Below are 26,188 nucleotides of genomic sequence, written 5' to 3' on the forward strand. Positions count from 1 at the left end.
GTTGCTAGTGATGATAAATTGTAGCCTAGGGGGGTGACATACAGATTTAATAAAGCTATCAGAAAATCTGGGCATCATTAGTCATTAGGGATTTTACGGTATGAGTGGTGGGATGTTCTGTGAGCCCATTCTGAGGGCTGAGGCTTGTGGAAAGAAGTGGTAATATTTTAAACACCATATTTTCTACACATCTTAGAAGGCTGTGCAAGTGTATCATTGTTTGGCACAATTTATTGGCATACACCAAACATGATGAGTTTGCCAGTCAAGGTGTCCATAGCCATCGTAGTAACAGCATCCTTAGTTAATTGCACAAAAGGATATTCGATGACATAGTCAATCACCAAAATGCAATCATGTCATTGAACATGAAAAATAATGGAAAGTCTTTCATTGCAGCTCAAAAGGAATCTCCTTTGGAAGGAGACATTCTCTCGATTGTTTAGGTTGATTGAATTGATATGTTTCACATGAATTGATTACTTGATTGATTGCCTTGGCCAATTTATGGATTCATGCACCAATTGCTTGGTATTTGTTTTGCCCCATGTGACCAAATATATATGGTCTAGCATGCCTTGACATACAACTTGAGGAATTGCAACTTGTTCATCTTCGGTCTTGAAGAGTTCTCGTTCATCTTTGAAAAATGTAACTCCTTTGGATGCATTCAGGTCACCTGATTTTCTTTAGCTGCTGCAACTGGTCATCATTTGACATAGTTTACTGGATCCACTGTCTGATTGCAACTAAAATGAATGAGATCAATTTTAAGAAGTCTTCCAGTTAAGACTTAGTAATATCCACTGAAAGGTTTAAAGGGGTGTTTGGTCTTAATGGATTTGAAAGTCAGCTAAGAGCATTTCATTTGCAAATTTGACTTGTAGTGAACTTCTAACTTATACTCTTGGATCTTTACAGTAGAAGTCATGGAAGTGCACTTTTGAGAGGTTTTCTCAACAACATGTTGCAGCTAAACAGGACATCGCTGAGGCGAAGGTGAGGACTGCAGATGCTGGAGATTAGAGTCAAGAGTGTGGTGCTGGAAAAGCACAGCAGGTCAGGCAGCATCCGAGGAGCAGGTAAATTGATGTTTCGGGCAAAAGCCCTTCATCAGGAATCAAACATCAGTGAGGCCACTTTTGGAATACTGTGTTCAATTCTGGTCTCCCTGCTATAGGAAAGATGTTGTTAAACTTGATAGGGTTCAGAAAAAAATTACAAGGATGTGGCCAGGATTGTAAGGTTTGAGCTAAATGAAGTGACTGAATAAGCTGGGGCATTTTTGCTGGTAGCATTGGAGGTGGAGGGGTGATCTTACAGAGAGTTATAAAATCATGAGGGGTATGGATAGGGTGAATAGTCAAGGTCTTTTTCCCAGAGTAGGGGAGGCCAAACCTAGGGGCCATAGGTTTAAGGTGAGTAGGGAAAGATTTAAAAGGGACTTGAGGGGCAACCTTTCAAGCAGAGTGTGGTGCATGTATGGAATGAGTGCCAGAGGAGGTGGTGGCGACCGGTACATTTACAACATTAAAATGATGGGTAAATGATTAAGAAGGGTTTAGAGGGAGATGGGCCAAATTTTGGCAAACAGGACTCGATCAGTTTAAGATATCTGGTTGGTGCGGACGATTTAGATTGAAGTGTATGTTTCTCGCTATACAACTCTATGACTCTATGAAATAATATCAGTTTGTGGTCAGTATAAACAATGAAATGCTTGCTGAATAGGTAGTTGCGTGAAATCAATGTATCCCGACAACTTGGGCAAAAGTCTTTCACAATTGGAGTAGTAAGCATCAGCTGTCATTAGGACCTTAGAACCAGGCTTGTCATCCTAAAGTAGATAGATTTCGATGCTTTTCCAGCATGCTTCCACTTGCAACATGCTGGTCTTGGAATAATCATAATCTTGAAATACATGTTTAATGGAAGATGAAACATTTTTGAAAGGTTGAAACATGTGCCATATGTCTAGTGTGCTTTTTGTCAAGAAGCTCTCAAAGAGAAGATATGTTGGTCATTCAATTTAGAATATAAAGGCTAAGATTTTAAAGAAACAGAGACACCTTTCTAAATTACCTTTGTCTTCTGGTGTGGGCATCATCTGTACACCTATTTTGAAGGATCAGATCTAGTACCAGTCCACAATTAAATTGAAACAAAGAAGGTGATTTGGTTCATGTGGATGTTACATCTTTTACTGTTGAAACCGAGAGCATATTTTCTTGCTATTGTTAAGAGCTGATGGGGTTTTGTGTCATGTTCATGCTTAGTTCTTCCAAGAACTGCTCTGTGGTCTGCAGAATAGAATCTACCTGATTCTCAGTGATAAGATACAGATGCTTTTTGATTAGATTAGATTACTTACAGTGTGGAAACAGGCCCTTCGGCCTAACAAGTCCACACCGACCCGCCGAAGCGCAACCCACCCATACCCCTATATTTACCCCTTACCTAACACTATGGGCAATTTAGCATGGCCAATTCACCTGACCCGCACATCTTTGGACTGTGGGAGGAAACCGGAGCACCCGGAGGAAATCCACGCAGACACGGGGATAACGTGCAAACTCCACACAGTCAGTCGCCTGAGTCGGGCCTTGAATCTGCCTTGTCTGACAGATAATCCAAATGGTAATCTGAGAAAACAGTTTCTATTAAAATGTGCTCTAAAAATGACTCTGTGCAAAGATCAATATTCATTCTTGGCATTGGACTTGGAAGCTTTTTTGGCACCTTAAAATTTGTGTTTAAGTTTTCCCAGGTTAGGAATCTTGAATAGACATCAATGTGTCATTTAATCACCTTGGATCTAAACAGACACATATAGTGGTGTATTTCTTCAAAGCACAAATAAGGAGCTGTATCAATCAATATGTTGCTCAGCTTTCCAAATTTTTTTTGTACCACTGAGTTATATTCCACTTTGAGCTTTTAGTGAATGTGAATACTCTACTTAAGAGAATACTGGATTGGGCATTAACTTTCAGATGTAACTTTACAGTAGCTTCAAATTGGTCTGAATAAAAGTTAATCAGATGATGGAAAACTCAATGTTGTGGTTTGGAATATTTCATTTTGCAACTGTTGGATTTGTCACTTGGTGGCTCATGCTTAAATTCAGATCTATGCACACTCATAAAGTGATGATAGAAAATCCTACTGTTTCTACAATTTAGAAAGCTTCAAGTGCCCATCCCAAGGATATGTATTGGCAATATTGATAATGTCAGTACATGGGAGGATGACACTTTCTATGCAATTTATACAGTGCACCACATTGTGCCAGTTTCCTGAGAATATCTCATGTAAGATGCATAAAGTGATGATATTTGTACTTGTATTAGTGTTACTTTTGGTGTGACTCATTCAGTAGATGAGTCAGGCCACATCTTATCCAAGATTTGGATAGGTTACTGTGCTTCTTGACAGCTCTTATCGTTGCTACAGAATCAAGCACCCGAGGATGCAGCTGAACTTTTCCAATTGTTTCAAACTGACATCCTTTATCTAGCACTACATTAATAAGAAATTCTTTAGATTTGTCAGAAGGGTTTTTGGAAAGAATTGATGGGTATACAGGTGTTGCCAGGTCCAAGTGCCTTTCATGCAAGATAATAGAATCCTTACAGTGTCAAAACAGGCCATTTGGCCCAACAACCCCCCAAAGAGCATCCCACCCAGACCCATTCCTATACATTACTCCTAACTACTGCAACTAACCTACACACACCTGTAAACTATGGGCAATCTAGCTTGGTCAGTTCACCTAACCTGCACATCTTGGGGCTGTGGGAGGAAACCCCACACAGACAAGGAAGAAACGTGCAAACTCCACATAGACAGTCACCCAAGGCTGGAATTGAACCTGGGTTCCTGGTGCTGTGAGGCAACAGTGCTAACCACTGAGCCACCGTGCAGTTACTGAGCAAATAACAAACCAGTTCTGAATTAAGTAGAGGGCTGACAAACTAGAAAATAGTTTGCGGTGTAGCCGACAGTGAAGAAGATTATCTCAGAATATAATTAGATGGCAAACGAGGTTTAATTTTGATACATATGGGGTGCTGCATTTTGGTAAGGCAAGACAGGGCAGGGCTTATATAGATAATGGTAGGCCACTGAGGAATTTTGCTGAACAAAAAGACCTAGTTCCTTGAAAGTGGTGTCACAGGTAAACAGGGTGGTGAAGAATGTCTCTAGCACACTTGCCTTCATTGGTCAGTGCACTGGGTATAGAAGTTGGGACAATGTTGTATATGTACAGAACATTGGTGATGCCACTTTGAGAATACTGCTTTCAGTCTGGTTTCCCTGCTGGAGGAAAAACGTTGTGAAGCTTTGAAAGAGTTTAGAAAAGATTTACAAGGATGCTGCCGGGATTGTTTTAGGGAGAGGCTGAATAGGTCGGGACTTTGTTTCCCCACCGGACCATCGGAGGCTGAGGGGTGCCTTATAGAGGTTTTTAAAATCATGAAGGACGTGGATAGGGTGAATAGCCAAGGTCTTTTTCCCAGGATAAATGAGTCTAAAACAAGAAGGCATAGGTTTAACGTGAGAGGGGAAAGATTTAAAGTGGACCTGAGTGGCAATATTCTCAAGCAGAGTGTGGTGCATGTTTGGAAGAGCTGCCAAAGAAGGCACATTACAATATTTAAAAGGCATCTGGATGAGTACGTGAATAAGAAGGTTTTACAGGGATATAGACCAAATGCTGACAAATGGGACAAGATCAGTTTAGGGTATCTGGCCGGCGTGAACGAATTTAAGATGTTAAGGGGTTAGTTTGAGATGTTAAGGGGTTAGTTTGCTCTGCTGATCTTCAAGAAATTGGATATCCCGGGGGTAGGGGGTTATGTTTCTCTGTCATGCAGGTAGAATGTAAAAATTTACATTGTCATCTCCTGCTATTCAGAGTAAATTTACATAGCCATCTCCTGCTGTTCGGAATCAATAAGAACATTGCAGTTAAGATTCTAACCACACATTGCAATATAAAAAACTTACACCAGACCTTGCCATTAAGGAATGATCTAAATCAGATTTTTCTCTGGAAATAATCAAATCACTACATTGTGTCTTGAGAGGCATGTGACGATGGGGGAGTGGCTGGGGGTAGTTGTCTTGTGGGCATTACAGACTGTGATGTAAAAACTTATATAAAGGAAAAATTGGTCACTTTGTTAAGGGAGATCTCTTGACACGGCTTCGCAATCATTGTGAGGGGTGCCAAGTCATCCTCCAAAGCTCCCCAATAACTTTGATGAAATCACGTTCTGTAATTTTGCAATGATGTCTGCCTATGAAATGGTGAATTATTTTATCTGAAATTGTTTTTCATATGACATGAATGCAAACCTGTGTATCCTCAGTTAATCTTGTAAAATCTGAAAAATGCTGTTAGGGTCTTTGTTGTGATCAGAAATTCTGAAGGATTTTATTAATGTTAACCTCTCAGTACTCAAATGAGAATGCATTTGACTGCCTATCGTTCTTTGTCAGTTATCTGCTGATCCATAAAGTAAAGTTTGACTATTCATTTAAATAACTGAATATCTAACAAAATGTTAATGGTATGCCAATTTATGCTGAGATGTTCACTTTTCATCTTTTTTTGTATCTAAGTAGTCTAAAATGTCAGTGTAAGAATCTGTGCAATGTAATGCTTTTTTGCATTGTGTTGGCTTCTCTACTTTGTTTCATTATATATTGATGCCCCTTTAAACATTGTAACCTGTAGATGATGTTGCATTAAAAATGGAGTAATAATGTCATCCAGACTTATTTTTATTTTCAGGCGGATTTGGAAAATAAATGGTAACATTGACAAACATCTGGATACAACTAAAGTCCCTTTAATGTTAAAAACATTTTTAGTGAGTTTAGAACTATATTTACTTCTAGGAGCACTTTGGAGCCATCATTTTGGGCACATACAAAGCTCACACTTTTTGAATTTGTTCAGTGGCCTCTCATGCTGTTTTTTTTCTTGAAGGGAGTGAGAAGGTGTGTATTTGCTTTGATTCAATGCAAACGTAGTCTTTTTTAGGTTGGAGTGTTTAACTCTTGGTTGCAGTTGTAACTTCAACTTGATCAAATTGATGAATGACTTTCAGGAAACATATGTTTCACACATGTTGGCAGCTTTTCAGCCGTAAATGTCCACGTAGTATGACAAACTAGCTGTAATGATTAGGTTTTAGTGCCCACTTCCTGCCTGCATGATGTTATTTGTAGTTTTCTATATACATGTGCTGAGCTACGTAGTATATACCACAGATAGTCAGGTTCTGTTTAGCCAGATAGCTTAAAGTTTATTTACAACACTATTGATTAATAATTGCAGACGTGCATACATATTCTGGGTTCTGGGCTTTCTGATGTTATTCAAAATTAAATACACATGACTGACTGAATACACAGACTTCATTGTACAAAAAATGTGGCTACAGGGAAGATGGGTAACTTTATCCTAGAAAGTCACATTTTTGATATCACTTACTCTCAAAGGTACAACTGTCTGGTTTGGAATATATGTTTGGAATAAGAGTTTATTATTGCTATATTAGAAGCATTTTGCCCTATGTTCCCTACCCTAGGTTGAAAATAAGACTCCCTAAACAATTGTATTTATGTTTCTTACACAAGACTTTATCTAAGGTTTACAATGAAAGATATTTGCAATGGAAAAAAGAAAGCTATTTTTGCTTTAAACTCTGCAGTTGCAGATGCTCATGCAGTTGGTGAATACTTCTAGAATTCAATGTATTTCCTTTACTTCAGATATAAGCAACTGTGTATTGGATACACAAAAGATACAAGTTTACTTGGTGGAAGGGTTACTGGTGAATAAATTATTTTCTCCTCGTATTTATTCCTAATTATCTTTAATTTTCTCCCTACCTTTTGAAACTTTTCACTAAATACATATTTTAAAACGAGGTGGTATACATTATGGGAAAATGTGAACTTATCCATTTTCACAGAAAGAATAAAAATTATACTCTTTAAACAGAGAGGTTTTCAAACTCAAGAGGTACAGGTATAACAGTGATTAGGAAGGAAAACTTTATTTATCACAACTTGAATAATATATATGTGTAGAAATTGTTACCGCAGCTGTGCAGGGCCTTGGTGAGAACACATCCCAAGAATTATCGTTGAGTCATAAAGATGTACAGCACGGAAACAGACCCTTCGGTCCAACTCATCCATGTCGAACAAATATCCTAACCTCATCTAGTCCCAATTGCCAGCACCCAGCCCATATCCCTCCAAACCCTTCCTATTCATATATCCAGCCAGATGCCTTTTAAATGTTGCAATTGTACCAGCCTCCACCACTTCGTCTGGCAGCTCATTACATACATGTACCACCCTCTGTGTGAAAAGGTTGCCCCTTAGGTCTCTTTTATATCTTTCCCCTCTGACCCCAAATCTACGGCCTCTTGATCTGGACTCCCCCACCCCAGGGAAAAGACTTTGTTTATTTATCCTATCTATGCCCATCATGATTTTATAAACGATTATAAGGTCACCCCTCAGCCTTCAATGCTCCAGGGAAAACAGCCCCAGCCTATTTAACCTCTCCCTATAGCTCAAATCCTCCAACCCTGGCTTGTGTACAATTCAGTTTCCTTATTTGAAAAAAAAGATATAATCGCATTAGATGCAGTTCAGAGAAATTTCACATCACTTATTCTTGAGATGTAGGACTTCTGAAGAAAGGTTGAAAAGGTTGGACCTATAGTTTTTGGAGTCTAGGTCAATGGGAGGTGATCTTAATAAAACTTTAAAATTCAATCATTTGGGGGGGGACCTAAGATGGCGGTGATCTGAAAAGATCGCACTGCAGAGTTTCACAGCAGGAGCAGGACAGTCCTTTAACCTGCCCAACCCAGGTCATCGGGATTTCTTGGGACTCCGGAAAGATCGAGGAGTCCTAAGAAATGTCTAAAAATTAACTTACCTGTATTTTCAGCTGTCCAGAGATGCCGAAAAAGGGAGGAGGAGCATCCGAGGCTGGGTCTGCAGTTCAGCCTGCAGCAGCCTCGGAGCCGATTACTGTCCAGGTTCTGGTGAACCAGCTCTCGAAATCTCGTGAGATGCTGGGGAAACAGATTGAAGAGAAGTTGGCTCCAATCTCTCTCAAGCTGCAGAAGCATAAGGAGCAGCTGGGAGACCTGGAGAAGAGGACGGATGAGGTGAAGCCCAGGGTCACAGTGGTGGAAGCTGATGCCAGTTCATTCAAGGATGAGATCCAAGCCCTGAAGACGCAGGTCCATAATTTGCGTGACCAAGTGGATGATCTTGAAACAGGGGCAGAAGAAAAAACATTCAGATTATTGGTCTGCCTGAGGGTAAGGAAGGTAAGCAGCCTGCAGAATTTGTTGAGGACTGGTTGCTGAAATTCCTTGGCTTGGAGGCTGGCATGAGAGGATTGAAGATAGAGACGGCTCCCTGGGTTGCAGTACGGAGATCGGATCTGGGTCAAAGTCCTCGTCCTCTCCTGGTGCTGTTCCATCACTACCGGGATAAAGACAGAGTCACGGAAGCTTCCTGAGTCCAGGGAAAGGATCCAAAGGGCCTAATTTACGAGGGTTCTAAGATCATGTTTTTTCAGGACTTCTCAGCGGCGGTGGTCCAGAAACAAAAATCTTATGATGGTGTCATGAGAAGACTGAGGGAGCTTGGGATTCAGTACTCCCTGAGGTATCCGACAGTGGTCCGGTTCACCTTAGATGGATCGATACATCTCTTTGACACATCGGAGAAGGCAAGAAACTTTGTGGACAAACTAATCTAATTTGAACAATTGTAGTATGTATAAATTGTGTTGTTTGGGTTTGTGTTTATCATTCTGTAAAAGAAATGGAGTAAGTCCAGTTGGAGCTTTATTTTTCTTTTTTTTCCTCTATTGATAATAATTTAGTTTAATATATGTCTGGCAGTAGTTAAGATGTACATTTTCAATTTCTAAGTTGGGATATACCAAAGGATGGGTGGGTATTTATTTTCCCCATTTCTTTTTAAAGAAGAATGTTTTTTTATTCATATCGATATTCTATTGGGTGTTTATTCTTTTTAGCTTGAGTTTGCGGTGCAGCTCTAGCTGGGTCAAGTGAAGGTGGTTGGGATGGTTAGATGCCTACTTATTGGCAGTTCGGGATGGCTAATTTCCCCCTCTGGGCAAGGGTTGAGTTCCCCTACTCAGCGCCCTTGGTGCTTTATATGTTGGGTTGTTTTCTGGTTTTTGTTTTTTATTTTTAATAATTTTGTAGGTTTGTTAAATGGAATGGTTTTAGTTTATGTAGTTTTTATATTTGGTGGATCATGTGACACTAAGGCTCAGCAGTTTGTGGTTCGGGTTCCTCCCCTCTGGAATTTAAATGTAATTGCAGAAGATGATGGCTAATGATTTGATTAAATGGTGTACCTGGAATATCAAGGGAAGTCATTTACCAATTAAGAGGAAGAAGGTACTCTTGAGTCTTAGAAAGGAGACAGTGGATGTTGCTTTGTTACAGGAGACACATTTGGATGACAAGGAATATCTGAAATTACAGCAGAAAGGCTTTGACTGAGTTTATTTTTCATCATTTAATACCAGAAGTTGGAGAGTGGCTATATTGGTTAGGAAAAATCTCCCATTTAAATTGTTGGAATGTGTTAAAGACAAATCCAGGAGGTTTGTAGTTCTTAAAGCCTTGATAAATGGGCAAGAATACGATGTTTTAAATGTTTATTGTCCCCCAGCTCATCCCCTTAAATGTTTGGTAGATGCTTTTTCTAAACTGATAAGTCTTGAGTCCTGGCACATCATTACATGGGGAGATTTTAACTGTCTCATGGATCCCAAAGTAGACAGGTTGCCCAAAGGTCCCTCAATACCCTCTGTACAAACTAAACAGTTAGTGGGTCTCTGTGGGGAGTTAGGGTTGGTGGACATCTGGAGGCATCTTCACCCTAATTTATGTTTCTCTACAATTTGCACAGGTGTCACAGATTGAGTTTTTTCTGACCCCTGCAGTAACCCTGGATCTGGTGACATCTTGTACGGTTGGTAATATTACCATCTCTGATCATGCTCCAGTGTATCTTATGGTTAAGACTAAGGATGTTAAGGTGGGTTCAAGGTACTGGCGAATGGACCCTTTTATCCTCATGGATAGTAATTTTGTGGAGTATTTCTCTAGGGAATTATGGGCGTTCCTAGACATCAACATAGGTTCAGTTGATAGCTCATCCGTTCTCTGGGAAACTGCCAAAGCCTATGCTAGGGGGTTAGTTATTTCATATTTCGTCAGTAGGAAGCAGCAGAAGGGTGAGCAGCAACGTCTCCTTGAAGCATGGTTGAAGGCAGCCAAGAAGGACTACTTTGACAGATCCTCGTTGGTCAAACTACAGAGGATTACGTCACTGTGGTCTGCACTGAATTCCGTGCCCACGCAGATGGCGGATAAGGAGCTGGCTTTTGCAAAGCAAAGATTATATGAGCATGGTGACAAGCCAGGCAAATACTTAGCATATCTTGCCAGAAAGAGAATTGCCCCGCAAACCATTATGGAGATTGGAGAGGGGTCTGGGAACCTAACATGTGATTCTAAAAAGATTAATGTGGTGTTCCAGAGATTTTACTCTAAGCTATATCAATCTGAGGATTGTGAGGAAAGGCAGGCCAAAATGGAATCCTTTCTTAGAGATCTGAAGCTCCCGGGTGTGACTCCCAAACAACAGTCCTTTCTCAATGCCCCATTATCAGAGCAAGAAGTGCAGGAAGCTGTGAGGCAGCTTTAGAGTGGAAAGGCACCCGGTCCTGACGGACTTCCCAGTGAATTCTGTAAGGAGTTTATAAGTATACTGTCAGGCCCAATGCTGAATATGTTTAATGATTCATACAGTCATGATTGTCTCACACCATTCTCTGAGAGAGGCCATTAATTCACTTACCCTTAAAAAAAAGGGAACGAATCAGAAGACTGTGCTTCAAAGAGGCCCATCTCGCTCTTAAATGTGGACTTTAAGATCTTCTCTAAGGCTCTCGCATTAAGGCTGGCGACTATGTTACCTTCTATTATTAAAGAGGGTCAGATGGTCTTTATAAAGGATTGCAGATCCTCCAATAATGTTAGGAGGCTGCTTAACATAATTCAAGCATGCCAACAGCAGTCAATACAGGGATTGGTAATTTCATTAGATGCAGAGAAGGCATTTGACCGAGTTCAGTGGCCGTACCTTTTCTGTACTCGAGAGCAGTTTGGTTTGGGCGAAGTCTTCATAAGATGGGTAAAGGTTCTCTACGGTGTACCTCTTTTGGCGGTCATTACCAACGGGGTATGATCAAGCAATTTTAATATTTTTAGGGGCAGGCAGCAGCGCTGTCCCCTTTCACCATTGCTTTTTACATTGGTCATTGAACCATTGGCGGAAGCCATTCGTGGGGATCCCAACATTCCAAGCTCCAAAAGTGGGGTCAAAATTACATAAGATCTCATTGTATACAGACAACGTCCTAATTTTTTTGACAAATCCAGCAGTTTCAGTGCCTTACCTGAAACAGTGCACTCGTGCGTTTGGCACTTTTTCAGGGTATAAGATTAATTTTGTGAAATCAGAGGCTATGCCTATAGTTGGTCTGACGAAGGAGCTAGCTCTTGAGGGCAACTGTAGGTTCCCATTTAGGTGGTCACAGGGGGTTTTGTGTATTTGGGCATATTCATTACTCCAGTTCTGGATTAGCTGTTTAAAGCCAATAATATCAATTATTTGGAAAAATTAAACAAGATCTTCAAAGATGGGAGGCACTTCCAGTCTCGTGGTTGGGTTGGATCGCACTTATTAAGATGAATATTCTCCCTCGTTTACTATACCGTTTATGGATGCTCCCCCTGATTTTCAATAAGCAAACACTTAGGATAATGAATGGCTGGTTCAGCTCCTTTATTTGGCATCGTAAGCGGCTCCTCAGTAAATTAGCCAAACTGCAATTGCCTCAAAGATTGGGGGAAACGGACCTTGTGGGCGGCACGGTGGCACACGTGGGCGGCACGGTGGCACAGTGGTTAGCACTGCTGCCTCACAGCGCCAGGGACCTGTGTTCAATTCCCGCCTCAGGCGACTGACTGTGTGGAGTTTGCACGTTCTCCCCGTGTCTGCGTGGGTTTCCTCCGGGTGCTCCGGTTTCCTCCCACAGTCCAAAGATGTGCGGGTCAGGTGAATTGGCCATGCTAAATTGCCCATAGTGTTAGGTAAGGAGTATATGTAGGGGTATGGGTGGGGTTCGCTTCAGCGGGTCGGTGTGGACTTGTTGGGCCGAAGGGCCTGTTTCCACACTGTAAGTAATCTAATCTAAACTGCTTCTCATTCCAGACATTAAAAATGGCCAATTAAGCTCGCTTTTGACCTACATGAGTGATTGGGTTTGTGGGATCCTCTTTCAATAGGCTAGATATTGAAGCCTCCCAGGCAAGGTGCCCCCTTACCAAGTTGCTGTTTTTGGACAAGATGAGGACAGTTAGGGAACATTGCCAAGACTCAACAGTCAAAAATACTGTTAAAGCATGGAGGGTAATTCGGCAGAGGGAAAGCAATATTGGCAAAACATCAAGACTGATCCCTGTGGAACACTACTAGTTACTGGTCTCCATCCTGAAAAACACCCTTCCATCGCGACCCTCTGTCTTCTATGATCAAGTTATTTTGTATCTATCATGCCAGTCCACCCCAAATTTGATGTGATTTTAGTTTTTGCACCAATCTGCCATGTGGGACTTTATCAAATGCCTTACTAAAGTCTGTATAAACTACATCCACAGTCCTTCCCTAATCAATTATCTTTATCACGTATTCAAAAAAATTCAATCAGGTTGGAGGGATATGAACGTCTCCGAGCAAAATCATGCTGCCTGTCACTAACTATTTTCTTCCAAATACACAAACATCTTGTCTCTCAATATCTTCTCCAGAAGCTTCCCCATCACAGACATCAGGCTCACCAGTTTGTAATTTCCTGGATTATCCTTGCTTCCTTTCTTAAACAAGGGAATGTCATTGGCTAATCTCCAGTCCACTGGAACCTCTCCTGTGGTCAAAGAGGATGTGAAGATACCTGCTAATGCCCAATTCTTTCTTCTTTTGCCTCTCACAGGAACCTGGGATAGTTTTTAATTCTTCTGTTTCTGTCCCAAGTTCCACTCAATCCATTCTCCCAGTTTGTTTCACAGTGAAATAAAACAAAGAACATGTGGATGCTGAACATCCAAAATATAAACAGAAACTTCTGCTTCACCGTGATGCTGACTGTGACCATCCTGAAGGCAAGCACTTCTCATTTAAATAAAACAGTGCTCATGTAATAATTAACTTCACTTGCCGTGATCCAAAATATTAGGAGCAGTTATAAATAACCACCAACACTTCCTCCACTGTCCCTATTTGTTTGAATGGCAGAGCAATCTCAAATGATCAAAGGACCTGCTCCTAAAACTGATGGTACTGATTCCAATCTTCCTCCTCCTTGTTCAATATCTATTTTCTTGGACTTACTATTGCTCTATTAACTGTTTGATAACAATTCAGATGGTTGCTATGAGGAAATATTGGTGGTACTTTATTTCTGCTCCAGATATTTTGAATGATGATGTGATCTATTACCACCTGACTACTCTTTATTTTAATGTGAGTTCATTTTCTTTGAATTTATGCAATATTTTCTCTGGATAGAACATTTCTCTGCTTGTAGGTTCGAGAAGCAGTTAGGAGAATCATAGAGTCCCTACAGTTTGGAAGCAGGCCATTCAGCCCATTGAGTGCACTCTGACCTTGTGAAGAGTTTCCCACCCAGACCTACCTCTCTGCCATTTCCTTGGAGCTGTGCACTCCCCATGGTTAATCCACCTAGCCTGCATACTCCTAGATTTTATGGGCAAGTTAGCATGGTCAATCCATTTACCTTGCACTTCTTAGGACTGTGGGAGAACATCAGAGCACCCAGAGGAAGATCAATAATAAGCTCACCTTTAAAGCTACAATCCACCCATTTTTTTTGGCTGAAGAGTAATGCGATTAAAATGTATAAATTAGATGATGGGGTTGGGCGCTTATAGCAGTGGTGGTGCGGTGGGGTGGTGAGCATGCACAGAAAGAATTTTGAGTTTCCGAAGGAATGATGGTGAAATAGGTTCCAGTTAATGGTCTTGATACTGGTGCAGGAAGTAAACATTTTATATTGACTGGCCAACACTTGCCATCCACCACCATCTCATACCCCCTCCCATCTACTACACCTGTTATCTATTCACCCATCTAGCAACTCATTCACTCATTCTCTCCTCCTTTCACTCACCCATTCACTCATCCACTCACACAGGCAAAATTCCCATGATTAACAACTATTTGGGAGGGTATGAAATGCTTAGGTATCACTCTCAAGTCATGTGGACAGGTTTGATGGATTAATGCCTTTTTATATGTTTGATTGAAATTAGTTTGCTAGCCTTGGAAACTTTTCCATTTTTTTTCCACAAGTGATGTGGAAGGGAAAACAAAAAGTGCTGGTGATCACAGAGGGTCAGGCAGCATCCATGGAGAGAACGTAAGCTAACATTTTAAGTCTAGATGTTTCTTTATTAGAGTCGTCTACGTTAGCTTGCTTTCTGTCCTGGATGCTGCCTGACCTGCTGTGATCTCCAGCATTTTTTTGTTTTCAGTAAAGATTCCAGCATCTGCAGTCATTTGCTCCTGTCTACGTTGTGGTTGGGAATTGCTTCGTGCTTGATTCCAATTAAAAGTGTTTGCTGAAACGTTTATTTATTCAGTATTTGCTGACTATATGTAGAGGTGACATTATTGAGATTTATAAATCCATGTGGTAAATAGCAAGGGTCTTTTCATCGAGTGGAGGAGTTCAAAACAAGCGTTTTATGGTGAGAGGAGAAAACGTTAAAAAGGGCATGAGGGGCAATGTTCTTACACAGACAGTGGTTCATATGTGGAATGAACTGTCAGAAGAAGTGGTAGATGCAGATACAGTCACAATATTCAAAAGTCATTTGAGTAAATACAAAAGATTTAACATTACAGCGCAGTACAGGCCCTTCAGCCCTCGATGTTGTGCCACCCTATGAAACCAATCCGAAGCCCATCTAACCTACACTATTCCATTCTTATCCATATGCCTATCCAATGACCACTTAAATGCCTGTAAAGTTGGCAAGTCTACAACTGTTGCAGGCAGTGTGTTCCACACCATACTACTCTCTGACTACCTCTGACATCTGTCCTACATCTATCACCCCTCAATTTAAAACTATGTCCCCTCGTGCCAGCCATCACCATCCGAGGAAAAAGGTTCTCTCTATCCACCCGATCTAAACTCTGATTATCTTGTATGTCTCAATTAGGTCACCTCTCCACCTTCTTCTCTCTAACGGAAACAAGTCCCTCAGCCTTTCCTCATAAGACCTTCCCTTCATAACAGGCAACATCCTGGTAAATCTCCTCTGAACCATTTCCAAAGCTTCCACATCCTTCCTATAATGCAGTGGCCAGAACTGCATGCAATACTCTAAGTGCGGCTGCACCAGAGTTTTGTACAGCTGCAGCATAGCCTCACGGTTCCGAAACTTGATCCCTCTACTAATAAAAGCTAACACACCATGCCTTCTTAACAGCCCTATCAACCTGGGTGGCAACTTTGATGGATCTATGTTCATGGACATGGAGATCTCTCTGCTCATCTACACTACCAAGAATCTTACCATTTGCCAGTACTCTACATTTCTGTTACTCCTTCCAAAGTGAATCATCTCACACTTTTCTGTATTAAACTCCATTTGCCACCACTCAGCCCAGCTCTGCAGCTTATCTATGTCCCTCTGTAACCTACAACATCCTTCAGCACTGTCCACAATCGTACTGACCTTAGTGTCATCTTCAAATTTACTAACCCATCCTTCTACGCCCTCATCCAGGTCATTTATAAAAAAATAACAAACAGTAGTGGACCCAAAACAGATCCTTGCAGTGCATCATTAGTAACTGAACTCCAGGATGAACATTTCCCATCAACCACCACCCTCTGTCTTCTTTCAGCTCACCAATTTCAGATCCAACCACGAAATTGCCCTCAATCCCATGGCTCTGTATTTTGTTGCAGTAGTCTACCATGGGAAACCTTATCAAACACCTTACTGAAATCCACACACAACACATCATGACCTACCCTTCACAAAACCGTGCTGACTATCCCCAATCAACTTAATCCTACCTCTTAAAACCTTTCCCAACATTTTACCCACAACTGAAGTAAAGCTCACTGGTCTATAATTACCACGGTTGTCTCTATTCCCCTTCTTGAAAAAGGGAACATCTGCTATCCTCCAGTCTTCTGGTACCATTCCTGCAGACAACAACGGCATAAAGATCAAAGTCACGGGCTCGGCAATCTCCTCCCTGGCTTCCCAGAGAATCCTAAAATAAATCCCATCCAGCCCTTGATTGGCCCTAATCTTATTCTCATCATTCTTTTTTCCCTTATATACCTATAGAAAGCTTTAGGGTTTTCCCAGATACTATCCACCAAAAACTTCTCATGTCCCCTACTCACTCGTCTTAGCTCTCTCTTTAGGTCTTTCCTGGCTAACTTGTAACTCTCAATCACCCTAATTGAGCCTTTACATCTCATCCTAACATAAGCCTTCTTCTTCCTCTTGATAAGAGATTCAACTTCCTTCGTACACCACAGCTCCTGCGTTCGACATCTTCCTCCATGTCTGACTGCTATATATTTATCAAGGACACACACAGTAGCTGTTCCTTCAATAAGCTCCAGATTTCTATTATGCCCATTCTCTGCAGTTTCCTTCCTCATCCCATGCATCCTAAATCTTGTCTTAACCGCATCGTAATTGCCTTTCCCCCAGCTGTAGCTCTTGCCCTCTGGTGTATACCTCTCCCTTTCTATCACTAAAGTAAATGTAACTGAATTGTGGTCAATATCACCAAAGTGCTCACCTACCTCCAAATCTAATACCTGGCCGGGTTCATTACTGAGTACCAAATCTAATGTGGCCTCTCCCCTTGTTGGCCTGTCTACATACTGCATCAGAAAACCTTCCTGCACACAATGGACAAAACTGACCCATCTAAAGCACTTGAATTATAGTATTTCCAGTCAATATTTTGAAAGTTGAAGTCCCCCATAACAACTACCCTATCACTCCCGCTCCTATCAAGAATAACCTTTGCTATCCTTTCCTCTAAATCTCTGGAACTAATCGGAGGATGATAGAAAACTCCCAACAGGATGACCTCTCCTTTCCTGTTTCTAATCTCAGCCCATACTACCTCAGTTGATGAGTCCTCAAATGCCCTATCTGCAGCTGTAATACTGTCCTTGACTGAGATTGCCACACCCCACCTCATTTACCATCTTCTCTATTCTTACTGAAACATCTAAATCCTGAAACATGCAACAACCATTCCTGTCCCTGCTCTACCCGTGTCTCTGAAATGGTGACAACATCAAAATCCCAGTACTGAACCATGCTGCAATGTCACCCATCTTATTCCAGATGCTCCTGGCATTGAAATAGACACACTTCAAACCAACGTTTTGCTGCTTGCGACTCTGAAACCTTATTACAGATATCCCTACTCTCAACCTCTTCTATAATCGAACTACAATTTAGGTTCCAGTCCTCCTGCTGAATTAGTTTAAACCCAACTGAAGAGCATTAGCGAACTCCCCTCCCAGGATATTGGGGCACCAGTTTGGTTCAGGTGAAGACCATCCTGTTTGTAGATGTCCCACCTACCTCAGAAAGAGCCCCAATTATCCAGGAATCCAAACCGTCTCTCCTGCACCAACCCTGCAGCAATGTGTTCAATTTGTCTCTCTCTCTATTCCTCACCTCACTAGCACATGACATGGGCAACAAACCAGAGATAACAACTCTGTTTGTCCTAGCTCTATGCTTCCACCCTAGCTCCCTGAATTTCTGCCTTAAATCTCCATCGCTCTGCCTACCTATGTTGTTGGTACGTATGTGGACCACGACTTTGGACTGCTCCCCTCCCCCCCACAAGAATCCCAAAAACATGATCATAGACATTATGAACTTGACACCTGGGAGACAGCACACTAACCATGAGTCTCTCTCATTCCCACAGAACCTCCTGTCTGGCCCCCCCCTAACTATGTGACTAGGAAAAGTTTGGAGGGATATGGGCCGAACGTAGGCAAGTGGTACTAGTTTAGTTTGGGAACAGTGTGGACTAGATGGACCAAATGGTCTTTAACTATGCTATATGACCCTATCATTCTATCAAACTGGACCCTGTTCCTTTTAGAGTCATAGAGTTATACAACACAGAGACAGACACTTTGGTCTAGCTATTCTGCGCTAACCAGATATCCTATACCAATCTAGTGCTATTTTTCAGCATTTGACCCATATTCTTCTAAACCCTTCCTATTCATTTACCCATCCAGATGCCTTTTAAATGTTGTAATTTTACCAGCCTCCACCATCTTCTCATTCCAAACACACACATATCCTCTGTATGAAAATCTTGCTCCTCAGGTCCCTATTAAATCTTTCCCTTTTCACCTTAAATCTATGCCCTCTAGTTTTGGATTGTGTATCAATCTTTTGAATTGCTTTCCTCAAAAGACTGTGCATATAAATATTTTTAAAATAGATGTTGATAAATTCTTGTTGCGCTTATTGGACACTCCTAATTGCCTTTGAGAAGGTGGTGGTAAACTGGTTTCTTGAATCACAGCAATCCACATGGTGTAGGGTGGGTCGGTGGGGATCTTTAAAGTGGTAGTGTCCCGATGTAACTGCTGCCCTTTCTGCTCTGGGTTGTAGAGGTTACAGGTTTGGAAGGTGCTGTTGAAGGACTTTTTGTGATCCATGCAATGCTAATCCAGGGATTGCAATTCTAAGTGGCTGATTGCACATGATTATGCTTTGTTGAAATTTTCTTCTCTTCCTGTTCTTTTCATTAATTGTTGAATGCATGTGTCTTCAATGGCATAGCTCCCCCTTATTAAAAACCGAGTTTATCAAAAAAACCCTGCATACCTTGGCTCGACCTGACTTATAATAAAATGCGAAGAACTTAAAGAAGCTTCCATGCATTTGTTTTGAGGTGGCTGAAGACGAAACTGTCTTGATCCTACATTCACCTTAACAGTGAGATGAGAGAATGAAAAGAATGGATCTCTTTGTATTTGCAATGTAAACAGATTCCTGCTCTGTCCGAGACATAGGGACTTAAACATGCAGTGGATTAAGTAGGCCAATGACAGGCTATTTACTGGTTGCTTGGCAACTAACAGCATTGGCAAAGTGCTCCATTAATTCAACTATGAAGACTTGTTTCATGGATTTATTCTAAAATTTTTTACGACATGGACGGGTTAGACCGAAGGGTCTGTTTCCAGGCTGTACATCTCTATGACTCTATGACTCTAAGTTCAATCACAATGACTATTTTTAAAACATGTTTTTCCATCATTTGATTTTAATTTAAGAATTTTAAGAATTGATATTATTTGTAGATGAGAGATTCCAACAGAGTGTAGTGAGAGTATAACTATGCCACAGATACTCTTTACAAAGCTGGACTTGTACAGTGCACTTGATGCTTAGCAGATGACAAGTTACACTGCTGGTTCCTGTGTCACTCTTAACTTCATGTTCTATGTGCAACAATACCTTGCGATATTTAGGCAGTACCACATTTGATGAACAACCACCATTCTTCACCCATGGGTCTGTGAGGATGTCTCCGCTTGCTCATCAAAACTTTGTGATTTCAATATAACAGTCTGGAACCCCTTCAGCTTCAGTGTGAGCTGTCTTTCATAACTTACTTAACTGTGGGTCTGCTTCCTGGAATCAATTAATGAAAAAATGCCAAACATCTCTTTTAAACAATTTTCATTCTGAAATAGAGTTTCACGACACTAACATCTACTTGTGGTAATTAATGTGACCTCTGATGATAGACTTTCATTGAAATGGCTGATCTGATAAACCCTCAACTCCACTTTTTTTCATAATCCTTGGGTCCCTTCCGGATTAAAAATCTGTCCATCTCAGCCTTGAATATATTTAATGGCCCACCACAGATTCACTATCCTCTGAGAGAAAATATAAATTATCCTCATCTCTGTGTGACTCCTTATTCTGAGATTATTCCCTCTGATCCTAGTTTGTCAAATGACTTCTGAAAGTTGAAAATCTCCAACCACTGCTTCCCTTTTATCTATCCTGCTTTTACCTCAAAAATTTGTCAGGCATGATTTCTCTTTCATGAAGCCACATTGACTCTGCTTGATCATTTTGAGAATTTCTAAATACTCTGCTATTTCATCCATTATAAGGACTTTAACATTTTTCCAATGACAAGTGTTAAGCTAACTGCCTTAGAGTTACCTCTCTTTTTGTCACCTTCCCTTTTTTTTAAGAAAAAGGTGTACATTATCAGTTTTCAAATCCTCTGGGACTTGCCCAGAATCTAAGGATACTTGGAAAATCACTGCCAGTGCATTCATTACCTCTGTGGGTGCTTCCTTTAATAGCCTGGGATGAATTTCATCAGGTGAGGGGATTTAGCCCATTAGTTTCTGGACCACTTTTTCTCTCATAATAGTTTTTATATTTATTTCTTCTCCTCCTTATGTCCATTGATTATTTAGTAATTTTGGAATAATATTTGTGTCTTCTAATGTGAAGACTGATGCAAAGTATTTATTCAACTCCTCTGCCATTTCATGGATCTCTATTATTATTTTGCTAGTCCTGTTTTCTAAAGGCCATAAGACATAGGAGTGGAAGTAAGGCCATTCGGCCCATCGAGTCCACTCCGCCATTCAATCATGGCTGATGGGCATTTCAATTCCACTTACCGGCATTCTTCCCGTAGCCCTTAATTCCTTGTGACATCAAGATCCTTGTCTCCTTTGGCTTCCCTTTTCATTTTTATATATTGAAAGAAGCGCTTGCTTTCTGTCTTGCAACTTCTAAGTTTATCTTCTCCTTTTTTATTTTTCTGTGTATTTTTATTATTTTTTAAAACTTACCTAATCCCCCATCTTACCAGTAATCCTTGCCAAAATTGTGCTAAAAGGTTGCGGTCCACATTATTACTAAAGACATATGTAGGAAAGGGGATGTGGTACTGCATTCAGACTTTAGGAAGCTATGTAGAAAATTGGCAAATTTGAGCTCTAAAGTAGTAATATTAGGATTACACACAGTGCCATATGCTAGAACTAGGACGATAAGATAAATATATGTGTGGTTGGTGAGATGGTGCAGGAGGGAGGCCATTAGATTTCTGGAAAATGGGCTGGTAATGGGGGAGATGGTAACTGAAAAGCCAGAAGGGTTGAATCTGAACAAAGGTGGGATTGAGTTCTTTGTCAGGAGTTTTGCTTGTATTATTGGGGAGGATTTGAACTAACTCAGTACGGGTGTGAGAACTCCGGAAAAATGTCAGCACTTTAATTCCAGGCTGTTCAAAATGCTGAGAGAAGCAAGTAGTACTAGAATAGGAAATAACAAGTTAATAGGTGAAGTTGGAGCAATGAAACAGTAATGAAGACTAAACAAAGTTTACACTATAAGTATATGAATGTATGGGATAGTAAATAGGAATGGTGCGTTGTTTCAATGGAACAATCGTAAAGCATATACTCAGTCTCCAAAGCCTGACTTTTAAAAACTAAGATAACACTCTTTCCGTAGGATGTCAGTCATTCTTCATGATCGTTTTTTGCTTCACTTAATCATTTTTCACCTCCCTTCTGTACCTTCTGTATATTAACTTGGTTGTACTTATTTGATTGTTTTCAATTTTATTTAATACCTGACATCTTTCGCACACACACTTTTTCTCCTTTAACATAATTTCTAACTCTTATCAACCATGGAGTTCTGGATTTGTTTGTTCTACCTTTGCCCTTTGAGGGAATATACCCTGACTGTACCTAAACCTTCTCCTTTTTGAAGGCAGCACATTATTCACCTACTGTTTCTCCTGCCATGTTTAGTGGAGTCTATCTGACTCTACTCTATTATTGACCCATTGCAGTCTACTCACTGCCAGCTGATGATTTTTATTGTGTCATTTTCCACTAAACCTTTGAACATTGGCCCCTAAATGTTCCCCACTATCACTGGATCTATTTGGTCCAATTCATTAACAAGAACCAGGTCCCGCAGTGCCCCCTTTCTCGTAACACACACTGCTGTGGGAAATTCTCCTGAAAACAGCCAAGTGATTTTTGCAACAAAAACAGAAATTGCTGGAAAAAAGTTGCTGACCTTTCTTCAGAACTGGATTACTGGTCTGAAATGTTAACTCTGCTTTCTCTCCACCATTGCCATTTGCTGTGTTTTTCCAACAATTTCTGGTTTTGTTTCTCATTTCCAGCATCTGCAGTTCTTTTTTTGTTGAGTAACATCTGTCCCTTGATACCCCCTACATGACCATTGTCTCAGGTTATATATGGGTGGTTAAAGTCCGTCATTATAACTATTCTACTATTTTTACACTTCTTTGTAATGTCCTTGTAAATTTATTCTTTTCTTTCCTTCCCATTGCTTGGTGGTCTATATATCATACCAAACAACGTAACTGCACCTTTTTGTATTCCTTACTTCTCGACAAGTTGATTCTGTCCTTGAACTTTCTGAAACATTCTCCTTCCCCAGTACTGAAATGATCCTTTACCAAAAAATGCCATGACTTTTTTTCCCTCTTACCTCTCTTCCTGAACACATTATAACAAGGAATATTTAACATCCAAACCAACCCTTCCTTGAATCAGGCATCTGTTATCATCACAATATTATAATTCCAAATCACATGTTGATACAAAATTGGCTGAGTGATAGGAAACTCTCTCGTGATTAATGAAGCACAAGAATTATCAATGGAGGAGTTCAAGGGGCTATTATCTGGACCCTTGCTTTTCTTGAACGTATGCAAATGATTTAGATCTTGGTGTGTCCATGAGCTACATCAGTGTTCGTAAATGACACCGAACTGGGAGGAATTGCACTCTGTGAGGAGCACAGTGAAGAAATTCAAAGGGACATGAGTGTGTTGGTGGAGTGGACGGATAGGTAGCTAATGAAGTTCAGTGTAGAAAAGTGTGAGGTGATACAGTTTCATACAAAAAAAATGCGAGAGTCATTATAAAATAAAGGATATTATTCTAAAGTGTGTGCAGGAGCAGAATGACCTGGATGCATAAGTCATTAAAGGTGGCAGAACAGATTGAGAGAGCCGTTGATAAAGCATTCTGTATTCTAGGCTTTATTAATAGAGTCAAAGAGGACAAGAACAGGTACTGATGTATCGACAATACTGATTGGATTTTAGGCGGAGTATCATGGACAGTTCTGGGCATCACATTTTAGGAAAGGATGTGAATATTTTGGAGAAAGTGCAGAGACATTTATGTAAATGGTAGGATATAGAATCCTGAAAGGACTTCTGCTTAGGTCTCAATCTTTTACACTTTGCATCAGTGTATAGATGAGGGGAACAAAAGTACAACAGCTAAATTTGTAAATAATACAAAGTCAAGTAGGAAAGTATATTTTGAATAAGGCATGAATAAGTTGCAGATGGAGAAAGATAAGTTGAATGAGTAGGCAAAATCAGGTAGATGGAGTAAAAATATGAAGTTGTTCACTTTTGCTGGTAGAATGAAAACATTGTGGAATAGGTAATAATTATGGAATTCCATAATACTGAAGAATCTAAATGTTTGGTTCATGGGTCACACAAAGTTAATGTATAGGTACAACACATAATCAAGAAGGCTATTGGGATATTATCTTTTATTAGCAGAAGAATTGAACGTCAACGTAAAAATATCATTTTTCAATTAAAAAGGACATTGGTGAGACAACAACTTAAATATTTTTGATTCCTTTATTTAGGGAAGATGTATTGTAAACTGTTTAGTGGAAGTTTACTTAAGTGAGAGCTGGAATGAGTTTGTTTCTTAATAAGGATAGATTTAACCATATGGGCTTGTTTGCACTGAAGGTGAGAAAGGTTCGCAGTTTTGACAAGGAGGACGTAGAAATGATATTTCTTCTTGTAGGTGAGTGCAGAACTAGGGAACTATTTTAATATTAGGAATCATACTTTTAGTGATGTGAAGAAGTTTCTTTTTGCAGAGGATAGTTTGATTTGGGAACTCTCTGGGCTGAACCTTACCAGAAGTTGGCTGTATCAATTCTGGGAGTTTCCTGAATGAGCCCTAATGAATTTTCTCTTGCCATCATGCCACACTTCTTTGGCACCCCGCTTACAGTATTCTCAGATTCACTGTAAGTGGAAACATTGGCCACTGTTGGAAACGCCCAGAATTTCTGGTTTTGGACAAGCACTGGCAATCGGCAGCTCATTGCATAGTTCCTGTTAATTCCTACAGACATGTTGGGAAGAGTAAAATTGGCTCCCCACTTTGCCAATAAGGACCTTGAGGGTCTTGATGGATGGTGGATTGTATGTGGTCACTGTCCATGGAGTATGTCCTGTGATGTTGGTAACTGATAGAAAGCTGGATGAGCAATTAATGAGCTGAAGTCGCCAGGTTATTGCTTTGCTTTTCCTGTTATGAATTGTTGCTATCTAGTTTCTTCATGATTGGTGGGAGAACTGAAAACTGCATTCCACGAAAGGAGATGGCATAATAATGAGGACGTTAATGCATGCTAATGACCACTCACTAGTGAGACTCCCACCTCACAATTCAACATTTGGTTGGAAATGGGATGCTCCTCACTGGCCATCTGACATGATTAACACAAAATAATCACTACCGCCCACGTTGTTTACATGCTGGGAAGATTCCACACCATCTCTCAAAGTGGTGGATGCCTGGTCATCAAATATTTTTATGGCAAATTTAGATAGATTCTGGTTCAGCAAGTAAATCAAAGGCTACTGGATGTAGATGGGAATGTGGAATTCAAAACACAAATAGATCATCTACATGGCAGAACATGCTCGAGGGGCTATATCTGCTCCTATTTCTCATGTTCCTTTTGGAGGGTTTCAGATGCTGGGTAATTCTACATTGAAAGTTTAAACTTTCCAGAAGATTACTACGTAGCTCATTTAACTCAACGGGTAGCATGGTGGCTCAGTGGTTAGTGTACTACCTCACAGCACCATGGACATGCATTTGTTTCCACCCTCAGGCGACTGTCTACGTGGAGTTTGCACATTCTCCCCTCGACTGCGTGGCTTTCCTCCAGATGCTCTGGTTTTGTCCTACAGCCCTGAGACATGCAGGGCAGATGGATTAGCCATGGGAAGTGCAGGGTTAGGGCTAAGGTTGGGTTTGCATCTGGGTGGGATACTCTTTGGAGGGTCAGTGTGGACTCGATGGGCCAAAAGGCTTACTCCCAAATTGTAGGAATTCTATAATTCTATCATTTCCAAAATTTTCCAGGTTTCATCAGATCTCTGAGTATCTGGAGACAGGAGGAACTAAGCCATTATCTGTAATGTTCAGCTTGAATTACATTATTCCAGTATGAATTTTGATTTTAAACAAGCTTAACATTTACTATACCAGAACCCAGAAGTGTTGTCATCCATTTGATCAATGTGAAGAGAATTTAAGAGGAAATAATTATGGACATGTGAATATGTTTTTGAAAAACAACCTTGAATTTCATTGGGCTTCTCCCAATTAGTAGTTGCAAATTCATTGGAAACAACTGCCTACATTCCTAGCAATTTCCCTTTTCCAGCCATATTTTGCCATACAATTTATCAAATCCAAATTGCACCTTTAACCAAATACATTTCATTAATATGCAATCGCCTGGATGAGGCAGAAATAATTACTTTATTTTATGCAGAATAAACTCTGGGAAATGCCTGTCCAACTCCAAAAGTCAAGTAAGTTTCAAGAAGCTGACAGCATAAATACCAGGTAACTCTCATCTGCCTTCTGCAATTTCAGATACATTGCCATATCAGGGAAAATGACAAAATATGATGTGGGAGACAATACCTTGAATTCATGCAGTCTATCGACAATATAAAACATCCCATCATACTTCAGAGGCACATTAAAAACTAAAATTTGATGCTGCCCAATTGTGCAAGGAGAAAATAGAGAAGATGACCA

Source organism: Hemiscyllium ocellatum, chromosome 9 (assembly GCF_020745735.1).
Source record: "Hemiscyllium ocellatum isolate sHemOce1 chromosome 9, sHemOce1.pat.X.cur, whole genome shotgun sequence".
Taxonomy (NCBI): Eukaryota; Metazoa; Chordata; class Chondrichthyes; order Orectolobiformes; family Hemiscylliidae; genus Hemiscyllium; species Hemiscyllium ocellatum.